This window comes from Rhipicephalus microplus, chromosome 4, assembly GCF_043290135.1.
Source record: "Rhipicephalus microplus isolate Deutch F79 chromosome 4, USDA_Rmic, whole genome shotgun sequence".
NCBI lineage: Eukaryota > Metazoa > Arthropoda > Arachnida > Ixodida > Ixodidae > Rhipicephalus > Rhipicephalus microplus.
This window is the reverse complement of record NC_134703.1, coordinates 230,176,769-230,195,392: the sequence shown is the minus strand read 5'-3', so window position 1 is coordinate 230,195,392 and position 18,624 is coordinate 230,176,769.

Genomic DNA, 18,624 nt, shown 5'->3' with positions numbered 1-18,624 from the left:
AAGGCTGTCTCCGTGGCGCAATTGGCTAGCGCGATCGGCTGTTAACCGAAAGGTTGGAGGTTCGAGCCCACCCGGTGGTGGTGCGGCGCTTTTTTTTCTTTGCGCTGATAGCTTTGAAGATATGTTCTGATGGTGGTGAGAGTGGAGCAAGACTGTCCCCGTGGCGCATTGGGTTAGCGCGATCGGCTGTTAACCGAAAGGTTGGTGGTTCGAGCCCACCCGGTGGTGGCGCGGCGCTTTTTTTCTTTGCGCTAATAGCTTTGAAGATATGTTCTGATGGTGGTGAAAGTGGAGCAGGACTGTCTCCATGGCGCAATTGGCTTGCGCGATCGGCTGTTAACCAAAAGGTTGGAGGTTCGAGCCCTCCCAGGAGTGGTGTGTTGCTTTTTTCTTTGTGGTAATAACTTTGAAGATATGTTCTGATGGTGGTGAGAGTGGAGCAGGACTGTCTCCATGGCGCAATTGGCTAGCGCGATCGGCTGTTAACCGAAAGGTTGGAGTTTCGAGCCTACCCGGTGGTGGTGCGGCGCTTTTTTTTCTTTGTGCTGATAGCTTTGAAGATATGTTCTGGTGGTGGTGAGAGTGGAGCAGGACTGTCTCCGTGGCGCAATTGGCTAGCGCGATTGGCTGTTAAACGAAAGGTTGGAGGTTCGAGCCCACCCGGTGGTGGTGCGGTGCTTTTTTTCTTTGGGCTGATAGCTTTGAAGATATGTTCTGATGGTGGTGAGAGTGGAGCAGGACTGTCTCCCTGGCGCAATTGGCTAGCGCGATCGGCTGTTAACCGAAAGGTTGGAGGTTCGAGCACACCCGGTGGTGGTGCGGCGCTTTTTTTTCTTTGCGCTGATAGCTTTGAAGATATATTCTGATGGTGGTGAGGGTGGAGCAAGACTGTCCCCGTGGCGCAATTGGCTAGCGCGATCGGCTGTTAACCGAAAGGTTGGAGGTTCGAGCCCACCCGGTGGTGGTGCGGTGCTTTTTTTCTTTGGGCCGATAGCTTTGAAGATATGTTCTGATGGTGGTGAGAGTGGAGCAGGACTGTCTCCGTGGCGCAATTGCCTTGCGCGATCGGCTGTTAACCGAAAGGTTGGATGTTCGAGCCCACCCGGTGGTGGTGCGGCGTTTTTTTTTCTTTGTGCTGATAGCTTTGAAGATATGTACTGATGGTGGTGAGAGTGGAGCAAGACTGTCCCCGTGGCGCAATGGGCTAGCGCGATCGGCTGTTAACCGAAAGGTTGGAGTTTCGAGCCCTCCCGGGAGTGGTGTGCTGCTTTTTTCTTTGCACTAATAGCTTTGAAGATATGTTCTGATGGTGGTGAGAGTGGAGCAGGACTGTCTCCGTGGCGCAATTGACTAGCGCGATCGGCTGTTAACCGAAAGGTTGGATGTTCGAGCCCACCCAGTGGTGGTGCGGCGCTTTTTTTCTTTGCGCTAATAGCTTTGAAGATATGTTCTGATGGTGTTGAGATTGGAGCAAGGCTGTCTCCGTGGTGCAATGGGCTAGCGCGATCAGCTGTTAACCGAAAGGTTGGAGTTTCGAGCCCTCCCAGGAGTGGTGTGTTGCTTTTTTCTTTGTGGTAATAGCTTTGAAGATATGTTCTGACGGTGGTGAGAGTGGAGCAGGACTGTCTCCATGGCGCAATTGGCTAGCGCGATCGGCTGTTAACCGAAAGGTTGGAGTTTCGAGCCCACCCGGTGGTGGTGCGGCGCTTTTTTCTCTTTGTGCTGATAGCTTTGAAGATATGTTCTGATGGTGGTGAGAGTGGAGCAGGACTGTCTCTGTGGCGCAATTGGCTAACGCGATTGGCTGTTAACCGAAAGGTTGGAGGTTCGAGCCCACCCGGTGGTGGTGCGGCGCTTTTTTTTCTTTGCGCTTGTAGCTTTGAAGATATGTTCTGATGGTGTTGAGAGTGGAGCAAGGCTGTCTCCGTGGCGCAATTGGCTAGCGCGATCGGCTGTTAACCGAAAGGTTGGAGGTTCGAGCCCACCCGGTGGTGGTGCGGCGCTTTTTTTTCTTTGCGCTGATAGCTTTGAAGATATGTTCTGATGGTGGTGAGAGTGGAGCAAGACTGTCCCCGTGGCGCATTGGGTTAGCGCGATCGGCTGTTAACCGAAAGGTTGGAGGTTCGAGCCCACCCGGTGGTGGCGCGGCGCTTTTTTTCTTTGCGCTAATAGCTTTGAAGATATGTTCTGATGGTGGTGAGAGTGGAGCAGGACTGTCTCCATGGCGCAATTGGCTTGCGCGATCGGCTGTTAACCAAAAGGTTGGAGGTTCGAGCCCTCCCAGGAGTGGTGTGTTGCTTTTTTCTTTGTGGTAATAACTTTGAAGTTATGTTCTGATGGTGGTGAGAGTGGAGCAGGACTGTCTCCATGGCGCAATTGGCTAGCGCGATCGGCTGTTAACCGAAAGGTTGGAGTTTCGAGCCTACCCGGTGGTGGTGCGGCGCTTTTTTTTCTTTGTGCTGATAGCTTTGAAGATATGTTCTGATGGTGGCGAGAGTGGAGCAGGACTGTCTCCGTGGCGCAATTGGCTAGCGCGATTGGCTGTTAAACGAAAGGTTGGAGGTTCGAGCCCACCCGGTGGTGGTGCGGTGCTTTTTTTTCTTTGGGCTGATAGCTTTGAAGATATGTTCTGATGGTGGTGAGAGTGGAGCAGGACTGTCTCCCTGGCGCAATTGGCTAGCGCGATCGGCTGTTAACCGAAAGGTTTGAGGTTCGAGCACACCCGGTGGTGGTGCGGCGCTTTTTTTTCTTTGCGCTGATAGCTTTGAAGATATGTTCTGATGGTGGTGAGGGTGGAGCAAGACTGTCCCCGTGGCGCAATTGGCCAGCGCGATCGGCTGTTAACCGAAAGGTTGGAGGTTCGAGCCCACCCGGTGGTGGTGCGGCGCTTTTTTTTTCTTTGCGCTTGTAGCTTTGAAGATATGTTCTGATGGTGTTGAGAGTGGAGCAAGACTGTCTCTGTGGCGCAATTGGCTAGCGCGATCGGCTGTTAACCGAAAGGTTGGAGGTTCGAGCCCACCTGGTGGTGGTGCGGCGCTTTTTTTTCTTTGCGCTGATAGCTTTGAAGATATGTTCTGATAGTGATGAGAGTGGAGCAAGACTGTCCCCGTGGCGCAATGGGTTAGCGCGATCGGCTGTTAACCGAAAGGTTGGAGGTTCGAGCCCACCCGAAAGTGGCGCGGCGCTTTTTTTCTTTGCGCTAATAGCTTTGAAGATATGTTCTGATGGTGGTGAGAGTGGAGCAGGACTGTCTCCATTGCGCAATTGGCTAGCGCGATCGGCTGATAACCGAAAGGTTGGAGTTTCGAGCCCACCCGGTGGTGGTGCGGCGCTTTTTCTTCTTTGGGCTGATAGCTCTGAAGAAATGTTCTGACGGTGGTGAGAGTGGAGCAGGACTGTCTCCGTGGCGCAATTGGCTAGCGCGATCAACTTTTAACCGAAAGGTTGGAGGTTCGAGCCCACCCGGTGGTGGTGCGGCGCTTTTTTTTTCTTTGGGGCGATAGCTCTGAAGAAATGGTCTGACGGTGGTGAGAGTGAAGCGCGACTGTCTCTGTGGCGCAATTGGCTAGCGCGATCGGCTGTTAACCGAAAGGTTGTAGGTTCGAGCCCACCCGGTGGTGGTGCGGCGCTTTTTTCTTTGTGCTGATAGCTTTGAAGATATGTTCTGATGGTGGTAAGAGTGGAGCACGACTGCCTTCGTGGCGCAATTGGCTAGTGCGATCGGCTGTTAACCGAAAGGTTGAAGGTTCGAGCCCACCCGGTGGTGGTGCGGCGCTTTTTTTTCTTTGGGCTGATAGCTTTGATGATATGTTCTGATGGTGGTGAGAGTGGAGCAAGACTGTCCCCGTGGCGCAATGGGCAAGCGCGATCGGCTGTTAACCAAAAGGTTGGAATTTCGAGCCCACCCGATGGTGGTGCTGCGCTTTTTTTGCGCTGATAGTTTGAAGATATGTTCTGATGGTGGTGAGAGTGGAGCAAGACTGTCTCCGTGGCGCAATGGGCTAGCGCGATCGGCTGTTAACCGAAAGGTTGGAATTTCGAGCCCTCCCGGGAGTGGTGTGTTGCTTTTTTCTTTGCGGTAATAGCTTTGAAGATATGTTCTGATGGTGGTGAGAGTGCAGCAGGACTGTCTTCGTGGCGCAATTGGCTAGCGCGATCGGCTGTTAACCGAAAGGTTGGAGGTTCGAGCCAACCCGGTGGTGTTGCGGCGCTTTTTTTTCTTTGTGGTAATAGCTTTGAAGATATGTTCTGATGGTGGTGAGAGGGGAGCAGGACTGTCTCCATGGCGCAATTGGATAGCCCGATCGGCTGTTAACCGAAAGGTTGGAGGTTCCAGCCCACCCGGTGGTGGTGCGGTGCTTTTTTTCTTTGGGCTGATAGCTTTGAAGATATGTTCTGATGGTGGTGAGAGTGGAGCAGGACTGTCTCCCTGGCGCAATTGGCTGGCGCGATCGGCTGTTAACCGAAAGGTTGGAGGTTCGAGCCCACCCGGTGGTGGTGCGGCGCTTTTTTTCTTTGCGCTGATAGCTTTGAAGATATGTTCAGATGGTGGTGAGAGTGGAGCAAGACTGTCCCCGTGGCGCAATTGGCTAGCGCGATCGGCTGTTAACCGAAAGGTTGGAGGTTCGAGCCCACCCGGTGGTGGTGCGGCGCTTTTTTTTTTCTTTGCGCTTGTAGCTTTGAAGATATGTTCTAATGGTGTTGAGCGTGGAGCAAGACTGTCTCTGTGGCGCAATTGGCTAGCGCGATCGGCTGTTAACCGAAAGGTTGGAGGTTCGAGCCCAACCGATGATGGTGTGGCGCTTTTTTTTCTTTGTGCTGATAGCTTTGAAGATATGTTCTGATGGTGGTGAGAGTGAAGCAGGGCTGTCTCCGTGGCGCAATTGGCTAGCGCGATTGGCTGTTAACCGAAAGGTTGGAAGTTCGAGCCCACCCGGTGGTGGTGCGGTGCTTTTTTTCTTTAGGCTGATAGCTTTGAAGATATGTTCTGATGGTGGTGAGAGTGGAGCAGGACTGTCTCCGTGGCGCAATTGGCTTGCACAATCGGCTGTTAACCGAAAGGTTGGAGGTTCGAGCCCACCCGGTGGTGCGGCGCTTTTTTTTCTTTGCGCTGATAGCTTTGAAGATATGTTCTGATAGTGGTGAGAGTGGAGTAAGACTGTCCCCGTGGCGCAATGGGTTAGCGCGATCGGCTGTTAACCGAAAGGTTGGAGGTTCGAGCCCACCCGAAGGTGGCGCGGCGCTTTTTTTCTTTGCGCTAATAGCTTTGAAGATATGTTCTGATGGTGGTGAGAGTGAAGCAGGACTGTCTCCATGGCGCAATTGGCTAGCGCGATCGGCTGTTAACCGAAAGGTTGGAGTTTCGAGCCCATCCGGTGGTGGTGCGGCGCTTTTTTCTCTTTGTGCTGATAGCTTTGAAGATATGTTCTGATGGTGGTGAAAGTGGAGCAGGACTGTCTTTGTGGCGCTATTGGCTAACGCGATTGGCTGTTAACCGAAAGGTTGGAGGTTCGAGCCCACCCGGAGGTGGTGCGGCGCTTTTTTTTTCTTTGCGCTTGTAGCTTTGAAGATATGTTCTGATGGTGTTGAGCGTGGAGCAAGACTGTCTCCGTGGCGCAATTGGCTAGCGCGATCGGCTGTTAACCGAAAGGTTGGAGGTTCGAGCCCACCCGGTGGTGGTGCGGCGCTATTTTTCTTTGCGCTGATAGCTTTGAAGATATGTTCTGATGGTGGTGAGAGTGGAGCAAGACTGTCCCCGTGGCGCATTGGGTTAGCGCGATCGGCTGTTAACCGAAAGGTTGGAGGTTCGAGCCCACCCGGTGGTGGCGCGGCGCTTTTTTTCTTCGCGCTAATAGCTTTGAAGATATCTTCTGATGGTGGTGAGAGTGGAGCAGGACTGTCTCCGTGGCGCAATTGGCTAGCGCGATTGGCTGTTAACCGAAAGGTTGGAGGTTCGAGCCCACCCGGTGGTGGTGCGGTGCTTTTTTTTCTTTGGGCTGATGGCTTTGAAGATATGTTCTCATGGTGGTGAGAGTGGAGCAGGACTGTCTCCATGGCGCAATTGGCTAGCGCGATCTGCTGTTAACCGAAAGGTTGGAGTTTCGAGCCTACCCGGTGGTGGTGCGGCGCTTTTTTTCTTTGGGGTGATAGCTCTGAAGAAATGTTTTGACGGTGGTGAGTGTGGAGCAGGACTGTCTCCGTGGTGCAATTGGCTTGCGCGATCGGTTGTTAACCGAAAGGTTGGAGGTTCGAGCCCACCCGATGATGGTGTGGCGCTTTTTTTTCTTTGTGCTGATAGCTTTGAAGATATGTTCTGATGGTGGTGAGAGTGAAGCAGGACTGTCTCCGTGGCGCAATGGGCTAGCGCGATTGGCTGTTAACCGAAAGGTTGGAAGTTCGAGCCCACCCGGTGGTGGTGCGGTGCTTTTTTTCTTTGGGCTGATAGCTTTGAAGATATGTTCTGATGGTGGTGAGGGTGGAGCAAGACTGTCCCCGTGGCGCAATTGGCTAGCGCGATCGGCTGTTAACCGAAAGGTTGGAGGTTCGAGCCCACCCGGTGGTGGTGCGGCGCTTTTTTTTCTTTGCGCTTGTAGCTTTGAAGATATGTTCTGATGGTGTTGAGAGTGGAGCAAGACTGTCTCTGTGGCGCAATTGGCTAGAGCGATCGGCTGTTAACCAAAGGGCTGGAGTTTCGAGCCCACCCGGTGGTGGTGCGGCGCTTTTTTTTGCGCTGATAGTTTGAAGATATGTTCTGATGGTGGTGAGAGAGCAGCAGGACTGTCTTCGTGGCGCAATTGGCTAGCGCGATCGGCTGTTAACCGAAAGGTTGGAGGTTCGAGCCCACCCGGTGGTGCTGCGGCTCTTTTTTTTCTTTCGGGTGATAGCTCTGAAGAAATGTTCTGTAGGTGGTGAGAGTTGAGCACGACTGTCTCTGTGGGGCAATAAGCTAGCGCGATCGGCTCTTAACCGAAAGTTTGGAGGTTCGGGCCCGCCCGGAGGTGGTGCGGCGCTTTTTTTTTCTTTGGGCTGATAGCTTTGAAGATATGTTCTGATGGTGGTGAGAGTGGAGCACGACTGTCTCCGTGGCGCATTTGGCTAGCGCGATCGGCTGTTAACCGAAAGTTTGGAGGTTCGAGCCCACGCGGTGATGGTGTGCCGCTTTTTTTTCTTTGTGCTGATAGCTTTGAAGATATGTTCTGATGGTGGTGAGAGTGGAGCAGGACTGTCTCCGTGGCGCAATTGGCTAGCGCGATTACCTGTTGACCGAAAGGTTGGAGGTTCGAGCCCACCCGGTGGTGGTGCGGTGCTTTTTTTCTTTGGGCCGATAGCTTTGAAGATATGTTCTGATGGTGGTGAGAGTGGAGCAGGACTGTCTCCGTGGCGCAATTGCCTTGCGCGATCGGCTGTTAACCGATAGGTTGGAGGTTCGAGCCCACCCGGTGGTGGTGCGGCGTTTTTTTTTTCTTTGTGCTGATAGCTTTGAAGATATGTACTGATGGTGGTGAGAGTGGAGCAAGACTGTCCCCGCGGCGCAATGGGCTAGCGCGATCGGCTGTTAACCAAAAGGTTGGAGTTTCGAGCCCTCCCGGGAGTGGTGTGCTGCTTTTTTCTTTGCACTAATAGCTTTGAAGATATGTTCTGATGGTGGTGAGAGTGGAGCAGGACTGTCTCCGTGGAGCAATTGGCTAGCGCGATCGGCTGTTAACCGAAAGGTTGGATGTTCGAGCCCACCCGGTGGTGGTGCGGCGTTTTTTTTCTTTGCGCTAATAGCTTTGAAGATATGTTCTAATGGTGGTGAGAGTGCAGCAGGACTGTCTCCGTGGCGCAATTGGCCAGCGCGATCGGCTGTTAACCCAAAAGTTGGAGGTTCGAGCCCTCCCGGGAGTGGTGTGTTGCTTTTTTCTTTGCGCTGATAGCTTTGAAGATATGTTCTGATGGTGGTAAGAGTGGAGCAGGACTGTCTTTGTGGCGCTATTGGCTAACGCGATTGGCTGTTAACCGAAAGGTTGGAGGTTCGAGCCCACCCGGAGGTGGTGCGGCGCTTTTTTTTTCTTTGCGCTTGTAGCTTTGAAGATATGTTCTGATGGTGTTGAGCGTGGAGCAAGACTGTCTCCGTGGCGCAATTGGCTAGCGCGATCGGCTGTTAACCGAAAGGTTGGAGGTTCGAGCCCACCCGGTGGTGGTGCGGCGTTATTTTTCTTTGCGCTGATAGCTTTGAAGATATGTTCTGATGGTGGTGAGAGTGGAGCAAGACTGTCCCCGTGGCGCATTGGGTTAGCGCGATCGGCTGTTAACCGAAAGGTTGGAGGTTCGAGCCCACCCGGTGGTGGCGCGGCGCTTTTTTTCTTCGCGCTAATAGCTTTGAAGATATCTTCTGATGGTGGTGAGAGTGGAGCAGGACTGTCTCCGTGGCGCAATTGGCTAGCGCGATTGGCTGTTAACCGAAAGGTTGGAGGTTCGAGCCCACCCGGTGGTGGTGCGGTGCTTTTTTTTTCTTTGGGCTGATGGCTTTGAAGATATGTTCTCATGGTGGTGAGAGTGGAGCAGGACTGTCTCCGTGGCGCAATTGGCTAGCGCGATCTGCTGTTAACCGAAAGGTTGGAGTTTCGAGCCTACCCGGTGGTGGTGCGGCGCTTTTTTTCTTTGGGGTGATAGCTCTGAAGAAATGTTTTGACGGTGGTGAGTGTGGAGCAGGACTGTCTCCGTGGTGCAATTGGCTTGCGCGATCGGTTGTTAACCGAAAGGTTGGAGGTTCGAGCCCACCCGATGATGGTGTGGCGCTTTTTTTTCTTTGTGCTGATAGCTTTGAAGATATGTTCTGATGGTGGTGAGAGTGAAGCAGGACTGTCTCCGTGGCGCAATGGGCTAGCGCGATTGGCTGTTAACCGAAAGGTTGGAAGTTCGAGCCCACCCGGTGGTGGTGCGGTGCTTTTTTTCTTTGGGCTGATAGCTTTGAAGATATGTTCTGATGGTGGTGAGGGTGGAGCAAGACTGTCCCCGTGGCGCAATTGGCTAGCGCGATCGGCTGTTAACCGAAAGGTTGGAGGTTCGAGCCCACCCGGTGGTGGTGCGGCGCTTTTTTTTCTTTGCGCTTGTAGCTTTGAAGATATGTTCTGATGGTGTTGAGAGTGGAGCAAGACTGTCTCTGTGGCGCAATTGGCTAGCGCGATCGGCTGTTAACCAAAAGGTTGGAGTTTCGAGCCCTCCCGGGAGTGGTGTGCTGCTTTTTTCTTTGCACTAATAGCTTTGAAGATATGTTCTGATGGTGGTGAGAGTGGAGCAGGACTGTCTCCGTGGAGCAATTGGCTAGCGCGATCGGCTGTTAACCGAAAGGTTGGATGTTCGAGCCCACCCGGTGGTGGTGCGGCGTTTTTTTTCTTTGCGCTAATAGCTTTGAAGATATGTTCTAATGGTGGTGAGAGTGCAGCAGGACTGTCTCCGTGGCGCAATTGGCCAGCGCGATCGGCTGTTAACCCAAAAGTTGGAGGTTCGAGCCCTCCCGGGAGTGGTGTGTTGCTTTTTTCTTTGCGCTGATAGCTTTGAAGATATGTTCTGATGGTGGTAAGAGTGGAGCACGACTGTCTCCGTGGCGCAATTGGCTAGTGCGATCGGCTGTTAACCGAAAGGTTGGAGGTTCGAGCCCACCCGGTGGTGGTGCGGCGCTTTTTTTTCTTAGGGCTGATAGCTTTGAAGATATGTTCTGATGGTGGTGAGAAGGGAGCAAGACTGTCTCCGTGGCGCAATGGGCTAGCGCAATCGTCTGTTACCCGAAAGGTTGGAGGTTCGAGCCCACCCGGTGGTGGTGTGGCGCTTTTTTCTTTGCGCTAATAGCTTTGAAGATATGTTCTGATGGTGGTGAAAATGGAGCAGGACTGTCTCCGTGGCGCAATTGGCTTGCGCAATCGGCTGTTAACCCAAAAGTTGGAGGTTCGAGCCCTCCCGGGAGTGGTGTGTTGCTTTTTTCTTTGCGCTGATAGCTTTGAAGATATGTTCTGATGGTGGTAAGAGTGGAGCACGACTGTCTCCGTGGCGCAATTGGCTAGTGCGATCGGCTGTTAACCGAAAGGTTGGAGGTGCGAGCCCACCCGGTGGTGGTGCGGTGCTTTTTTTCTTTGGGCTGATAGCTTTGAAGATATGTTCTGATGGTGGTGAGAGTGAAGCAGGGCTGTCTCCGTGGCGCAATTGGCTAGCGCGATTGGCTGTTAACCGAAAGGTTGGAAGTTCGAGCCCACCCGGTGGTGGTGCGGTGCTTTTTTTCTTTAGGCTGATAGCTTTGAAGATATGTTCTGATGGTGGTGAGAGTGGAGCAGGACTCTCTCCGTGGCGCAATTGGCTTGCACAATCGGCTGTTAACCGAAAGGTTGGAGGTTCGAGCCCACCCGGTGGTGGTGCGGCGCTTTTTTTTCTTTGCGCTGATAGCTTTGAAGATATGTTCTGATAGTGGTGAGAGTGGAGCAAGACTGTCCCCGTGGCGCATTGGGTTAGCGCGATCGGCTGTTAACCGAAAGGTTGGAGGTTCGAGCCCACCCGGTGGTGGCGCGGCGCTTTTTTTTCTTTGGGGTGACAGCTCTGAAGAAATGTTTTGACGGTGGTGAGTGTGGAGCAGGACTGTCTCCGTGGTGCAATTGGCTTGCGCGATCGGTTGTTAACCGAAAGGTTGGAGGTTCGAGCCCACCCGATGATGGTGTGGCGCTTTTTTTTCTTTGTGCTGATAGCTTTGAAGATATGTTCTGATGGTGGTGAGAGTGAAGCAGGACTGTCTCCGTGGCGCAATTGGCTAGCGCGATTGGCTGTTAACCGAAAGGTTGGAAGTTCGAGCCCACCCGGTGATGGTGTGCCGCTTTTTTTTCTTTGTCCTGATAGCTTTGAAGATATGTTTTGATGGTGGCGAGAGTGGAGCAGGACTGTCTCCGTGGCGCAATTGGCTAGCGCGATTACCTGTTGACCAAAAGGTTGGAGGTTCGAGCCCACCCGGTGGTGGTGCGGTGCTTTTTTTCTTTGGGCCGATAGCTTTGAAGATATGTTCTGATGGTGGTGAGAGTGGAGCAGGACTGTCTCCGTGGCGCAATTGCCTTGCGCGATCGGCTGTTAACCGAAAGGTTGGAGGTTCGAGCCCACGTGGTGGTGGTGCGGCGTTTTTTTTCTTTGTGCTGATAGCTTTGAAGATATGTACTGATGGTGGTGAGAGTGGAGCAAGACTGTCCCCGTGGCGCAATGGGCTAGCGCGATCGGCTGTTAACCAAAAGGTTGGAGTTTCGAGCCCTCCCGGGAGTGGTGTGCTGCTTTTTTCTTTGCACTAATAGCTTTGAAGATATGTTCTGATGGTGGTGAGAGTGGAGCAGGACTGTCTCCGTGGCGCAATTGGCTAGCGCGATCGGCTGTTAACCGAAAGGTTGGATGTTCGAGCCCACCCGGTGGTGGTGCGGCGTTTTTTTTTCTTTGCGCTAATAGCTTTGAAGATATGTTCTAATGGTGGTGAGAGTGCAGCAGGACTGTCTCCGTGGCGCAATTGGCCAGCGCGATCGGCTGTTAACCCAAAAGTTGGAGGTTCGAGCCCTCCCGGGAGTGGTGTGTTGCTTTTTTCTTTGCGCTGATAGCTTTGAAGATATGTTCTGATGGTGGTAAGAGTGGAGCACGACTGTCTCCGTGGCGCAATTGGCTAGTGCGATCGGCTGCTAACCGAAAGGTTGGAGGTTCGAGCCCAACCGGTGGTGGTGCGGCGCTTTTTTTTCAATGGGCTGATAGCTTTGAAGATATGTTCTGATGGTGGTGAGAAGGGAGCAAGACTGTCTCCGTGGCGCAATGGGCTAGCGCAATCGTCTGTTAACCGAAAGGTTGGAGGTTCGAGCCCACCCGGTGGTGGTGTGGCGCTTTTTTCTTTGCACTATTAGCTTTGAAGATATGTTCTGATGGTGGTGAAAATGAAGCAGGACTGTCTCCGTGGCGCAATTGGCTAGCGCGATCGGCTATTAACCGAAAGGTTGGAGGTTCGAGCCCACCCGGTGGTGGCGCGGTGCTTTTTTTCTTTGCGCTAATAGCTTTGAAGATATGTTCTGATAGTGTTGAGAGTGGAGCAAGGCTGTCTCCGTGGCGCAATGGGCTAGCGCGATCGGCTGTTAACCGAAAGGTTGGAGGTTCGAGCCCACCCGGTGGTGGCGCGGCGCTTTCTATTCTTTGGGCTGATAGCTTTGAATATATGTTCTGATGGTGGTGAGAGTGAAGCAGTACTGTCTCCGTGGCGCAATTGGCTAGCGCGATCGGCTGTTAACCGAAAGGTTGGAGGTTCGAGCCCGCCCGGTGGTGTTGCGGCGCTTTTTTTTCTTTGGGGTGATAGCTCTGAAGAAATGTTTTGACGGTGGTGAGTGTGGAGCAGGACTGTCTCCGTGGCGCAATTGGCTTGCGCGATCGGTTGTTAACCGAAAGGTTGGAGGTTCGAGCCCACCCGATGATGGTGTGGCGCTTTTTTTCTTTGTGCTGATAGCTTTGAAGATATGTTCTGATGGTGGTGAGAGTGAAGCAGGACTGTCTCCGTGGCGCAATTGGCTAGCGCGATTGGCTGTTAACCGAAAGGTTGGAAGTTCGAGCCCACCCGGTGGTGGTGCGGTGCTTTTTTTCTTTGGGCTGATAGCTTTGAAGATATGTTCTGATGGTGGTGAGAGTGGAGCAGGACTGTCTCCGTGGCGCAATTGGCTTGCGCAATCGGCTGTTAACCGAAAGGTTGGAGGTTCGAGCCCACCCGGTGGTGGTGCTGTGCTTTTTTTCTTTGGGCTGATAGCTTTGAAGATATGTTCTGATGGTGGTGAGAGTGGAGCAGGACTGTCTTCGTGGCGCGAATGGCTAGCGCGATCGGCTTTTAACCGAAAGGTTGGAGGTTCGAGCCCACCCGGTGGAGGTGCGGCGCTTTTTTTCTTTGCGCTAATAGCTTTGAAGATATGTTCTGATGGTGTTGAGAGTGGAGCAAGGCTATCTCCGTGTCGCAATGGGCTAGCGCGATCGGCTGTTAACCGAAAGGTTGGAGGTTCGAGCCCACCCGGTGGTGGTGCGGCGCTTTTTTTTTCTTTGTGCTGATAGCTTTGAAGATATGTTCTGATGGTGGTAAGAGTGGAGCACGACTGCCTCCGTGGCGCAATTGGCGAGTGCGATCAGCTGTTATCCGAAAGGTTGAAGGTTCGAGCCCACCCGGTGGTGGTGCGGCGCTTTTTTTTCTTTGGGCTGATAGCTTTGAAGATATGTTGTGATGGTGGTGAGAGTGGAGCAAGACTCTCCCCGTGGCGCAATGGGCAAGCGCGATCGGCTGTTAACCAAAAGGTTGGAGTTTCGAGCCCACCCGGTGGTGGTGCGGCGCTGTTTTTTGCGCTGATAGTTGAAGATATGTTCTGATGGTGGTGAGAGTGCAGCAGGACTGTCTTCGTGGCGCAATTGGTTAGCGCGATCGGCTGTTAACCGAAAGGTTGGAGGTTCGAGCCCACGCGGTGGTGCTGCGGCTCTTTTATTTCTTTGGGGTGATAGCTCTGAAGAAATGTTCTGACGGTGGTGAGAGTGGAGCACGACTGTCTCCGTGGGGCAATAGGCTAGCGCGATCGGCTGTTAACCGAAAGGTTGGAGGTTCGAGCCCACCCGGAGGTGGTGCGGCGCTTTTTTTTTCTTTGGGCTAATAGCTTTGAAGATATGTTCTGATGGTGGTGAGAGTGGAGCACGACTGTCTCCGTGGCGCAGTTGGCTAGCGCGATCGGCTGTTAACCGAAAGGTTGGAGGTTCGAGCCCACGCGGTGATGGTGTGCCGCTTTTTTTCTTTGTGCTGATAGCTTTGAAGATATGTTCTGATGGTGGTGAGAGTGGAGCAGGACTGTCTCCGTGGCGCAATTGGCTAGCGCGATTACCTGTTGACCGAAAGGTTTGAGGTTCGAGCCCACCCGGTGGTGGTGCGGTGCTTTTTTTCTTTGGGCCGATAGCTTTGAAGATATGTTCTGATGGTGGTGAGAGTGGAGCAGGACTGTCTCCGTGGCGCAATTGGCTTGCGCGATCGGCTGTTAACCGAAAGGTTGGAGGTTCGAGCCCACCCGGTGGTGGTGCGGCGTTTTTTTTTCTTTGTGCTGATAGCTTTGAAGATATGTACTGATGGTGGTGAGTGTGGAGCAAGACTGTCCCCGTGGCGCAATGGGCTAGCGCGATCAGCTGTTAACTGAAAGGTTGGAGTTTCGATCCCTCCCAGGAGTGGTGTGTTGCTTTTTTTTTCTTTGTGGTAATAGCTTTGAAGATATGTTCTGATGGTGGTGAGAGTGGAGCAGGACTGTCTCCATGGCGCAATTGGCTAGCGCGATCGGCTGTTAACCGAAAGGTTGGAGTTTCGAGCTCACCCGGTGGTGGTGCGGCGCTTTTTTCTCTTTGTGCTGATAGCTTTGAAGATATGTTCTGATGGTGGTGAGAGTGGAGCAGGACTGTCTCCATGGCGCAATTGGCTTGCGCGATCGGCTGTTAACCGAAAGGTTGGAGGTTCGAGCCCACCCGGTGGTGGTGCGGCGTTTTTTTTTCTTTGCGCTAATAGCTTTGAAGATATGTTCTGATGGTGGTGAGAGTGAAGCAGGACTGTCTCCATGGCGCAATTGGCTTGCGCAATCGGCTGTTAACCGAGAGGTTGGAGGTTCGAGCCCACCCGGTGGTGGTGCGGTGCTTTTTTTCTTTGGGCTGATAGCTTTGAAGATATGTTCTGATGGTGGTGAGAGTGGAGCAGGACTGTCTTCGTGGCGCGATTAGCTAGCGCGATCGGCTTTTAACCGAAATGTTGGAGGTTCGAGCCCACCCGGTGGAGGTGCGGCGCTTTTTTTCTTTGCGCTAATAGCTTTGAAGATATGTTCTGATGGTGTTGAGAGTGGAGCAAGGCTATCTCCGTGGCGCAATGTGCTAGCGCGATCGGCTGTTAACCGAAAGGTTGGAGGTTCGAGCCCACCCGGTGGTGGTGCGGCGCTTTTTTTTCTTTGTGCTGATAGCTTTGAAGATATGTTCTGATGGTGGTAAGAGTGGAGCACGACTGCCTCCGTGGCGCAGTTGGCGAGTGCGATCAGCTGTTATCCGAAAGGGTGAAGGTTCGAGCCCACCCGGTGGTGGTGCGGCGCTTTTTTTTCTTTGGGCTGATAGCTTTGAAGATATGTTCTGATGGTGGTGAGAGTGGAGCAAGACTCTCCCCGTGGCGCAATGGGCAAGCGCGATCGGCTGTTAACCAAAAGGTTGGAGTTTCGAGCCCACCCGGTGGTGGTGCGGCGCTGTTTTTTGCGCTGATAGTTTGAAGATATGTTCTGATGGTGGTGAAAGTGCAGCAGGACTGTCTTCGTGGCGCAATTGGCTAGCGCGATCGGCTGTTAACCGAAAGGTTGGAGGTTCGAGCCCACGCGGTGGTGCTGCGGCGCTTTTTTTTCTTTGGGGTGACAGCTCTGAAGAAATGTTTTGACGGTGGTGAGTGTGGAGCAGGACTGTCTCCGTGGTGCAATTGGCTTGCGCGATCGGTTGTTAACCGAAAGGTTGGAGGTTCGAGCCCACCCGATGATGGTGTGGCGCTTTTTTTTCTTTGTGCTGATAGCTTTGAAGATATGTTCTGATGGTGGTGAGAGTGAAGCAGGACTGTCTCCGTGGCGCAATTGGCTAGCGCGATTGGCTGTTAACCGAAAGGTTGGAAGTTCGAGCCCACCCGGGAGTGGTGTGTTGCTTTTTTCTTTGCGCTGATAGCTTTGAAGATATGTTCTGATGGTGGTAAGAGTGGAGCACGACTGTCTCCGTGGCGCAATTGGCTAGTGCGATCGGCTGCTAACCGAAAGGTTGGAGGTTCGAGCCCACCCGGTGGTGGTGCGGCGCTTTTTTTTCAATGGGCTGATAGCTTTGAAGATATGTTCTGATGGTGGTGAGAAGGGAGCAAGACTGTCTCCGTGGCGCAATGGGCTAGCGCAATCGTCTGTTAACCGAAAGGTTGGAGGTTCGAGCCCACCCGGTGGTGGTGTGGCGCTTTTTTCTTTGCACTATTAGCTTTGAAGATATGTTCTGATGGTGGTGAAAATGAAGCAGGACTGTCTCCGTGGCGCAATTGGCTAGCGCGATCGGCTATTAACCGAAAGGTTGGAGGTTCGAGCCCACCCGGTGGTGGCGCGGTGCTTTTTTTCTTTGCGCTAATAGCTTTGAAGATATGTTCTGATAGTGTTGAGAGTGGAGCAAGGCTGTCTCCGTGGCGCAATGGGCTAGCGCGATCGGCTGTTAACCGAAAGGTTGGAGGTTCGAGCCCACCCGGTGGTGGCGCGGCGCTTTCTATTCTTTGGGCTGATAGCTTTGAATATATGTTCTGATGGTGGTGAGAGTGAAGCAGTACTGTCTCCGTGGCGCAATTGGCTAGCGCGATCGGCTGTTAACCGAAAGGTTGGAGGTTCGAGCCCGCCCGGTGGTGTTGCGGCGCTTTTTTTTCTTTGGGGTGATAGCTCTGAAGAAATGTTTTGACGGTGGTGAGTGTGGAGCAGGACTGTCTCCGTGGCGCAATTGGCTTGCGCGATCGGTTGTTAACCGAAAGGTTGGAGGTTCGAGCCCACCCGATGATGGTGTGGCGCTTTTTTTCTTTGTGCTGATAGCTTTGAAGATATGTTCTGATGGTGGTGAGAGTGAAGCAGGACTGTCTCCGTGGCGCAATTGGCTAGCGCGATTGGCTGTTAACCGAAAGGTTGGAAGTTCGAGCCCACCCGGTGGTGGTGCGGTGCTTTTTTTCTTTGGGCTGATAGCTTTGAAGATATGTTCTGATGGTGGTGAGAGTGGAGCAGGACTGTCTCCGTGGCGCAATTGGCTTGCGATATCGGCTGTTAACCGAAAGGTTGGAGGTTCGAGCCCACCCGGTGGTGGTGCTGTGCTTTTTTTCTTTGGGCTGATAGCTTTGAAGATATGTTCTGATGGTGGTGAGAGTGGAGCAGGACTGTCTTCGTGGCGCGAATGGCTAGCGCGATCGGCTTTTAACCGAAAGGTTGGAGGTTCGAGCCCACCCGGTGGAGGTGCGGCGCTTTTTTTCTTTGCGCTAATAGCTTTGAAGATATGTTCTGATGGTGTTGAGAGTGGAGCAAGGCTATCTCCGTGTCGCAATGGGCTAGCGCGATCGGCTGTTAACCGAAAGGTTGGAGGTTCGAGCCCACCCGGTGGTGGTGCGGCGCTTTTTTTTCTTTGTGCTGATAGCTTTGAAGATATGTTCTGATGGTGGTAAGAGTGGAGCACGACTGCCTCCGTGGCGCAATTGGCGAGTGCGATCAGCTGTTATCCGAAAGGTTGAAGGTTCGAGCCCACCCGGTGGTGGTGCGGCGCTTTTTTTTCTTTGGGCTGATAGCTTTGAAGATATGTTGTGATGGTGGTGAGAGTGGAGCAAGACTCTCCCCGTGGCGCAATGGGCAAGCGCGATCGGCTGTTAACCAAAAGGTTGGAGTTTCGAGCCCACCCGGTGGTGGTGCGGCGCTGTTTTTTGCGCTGATAGTTGAAGATATGTTCTGATGGTGGTGAGAGTGCAGCAGGACTGTCTTCGTGGCGCAATTGGTTAGCGCGATCGGCTGTTAACCGAAAGGTTGGAGGTTCGAGCCCACGCGGTGGTGCTGCGGCTCTTTTATTTCTTTGGGGTGATAGCTCTGAAGAAATGTTCTGACGGTGGTGAGAGTGGAGCACGACTGTCTCCGTGGGGCAATAGGCTAGCGCGATCGGCTGTTAACCGAAAGGTTGGAAGTTCGAGCCCACCCGGAGGTGGTGCGGCGCTTTTTTTTTCTTTGGGCTAATAGCTTTGAAGATATGTTCTGATGGTGGTGAGAGTGGAGCACGACTGTCTCCGTGGCGCAGTTGGCTAGCGCGATCGGCTGTTAACCGAAAGGTTGGAGGTTCGAGCCCACGCGGTGATGGTGTGCCGCTTTTTTTCTTTGTGCTGATAGCTTTGAAGATATGTTCTGATGGTGGTGAGAGTGGAGCAGGACTGTCTCCGTGGCGCAATTGGCTAGCGCGATTACCTGTTGACCGAAAGGTTTGAGGTTCGAGCCCACCCGGTGGTGGTGCGGTGCTTTTTTTCTTTGGGCCGATAGCTTTGAAGATATGTTCTGATGGTGGTGAGAGTGGAGCAGGACTGTCTCCGTGGCGCAATTGGCTTGCGCGATCGGCTGTTAACCGAAAGGTTGGAGGTTCGAGCCCACCCGGTGGTGGTGCGGCGTTTTTTTTTCTTTGTGCTGATAGCTTTGAAGATATGTACTGATGGTGGTGAGTGTGGAGCAAGACTGTCCCCGTGGCGCAATGGGCTAGCGCGATCAGCTGTTAACTGAAAGGTTGGAGTTTCGATCCCTCCCAGGAGTGGTGTGTTGCTTTTTTTTCTTTGTGGTAATAGCTTTGAAGATATGTTCTGATGGTGGTGAGAGTGGAGCAGGACTGTCTCCATGGCGCAATTGGCTAGCGCGATCGGCTGTTAACCGAAAGGTTGGAGTTTCGAGCTCACCCGGTGGTGGTGCGGCGCTTTTTTCTCTTTGTGCTGATAGCTTTGAAGATATGTTCTGATGGTGGTGAGAGTGGAGCAGGACTGTCTCCGTGGCGCAATTGGCTTGCGCGATCGGCTGTTAACCGAAAGGTTGGAGGTTCGAGCCC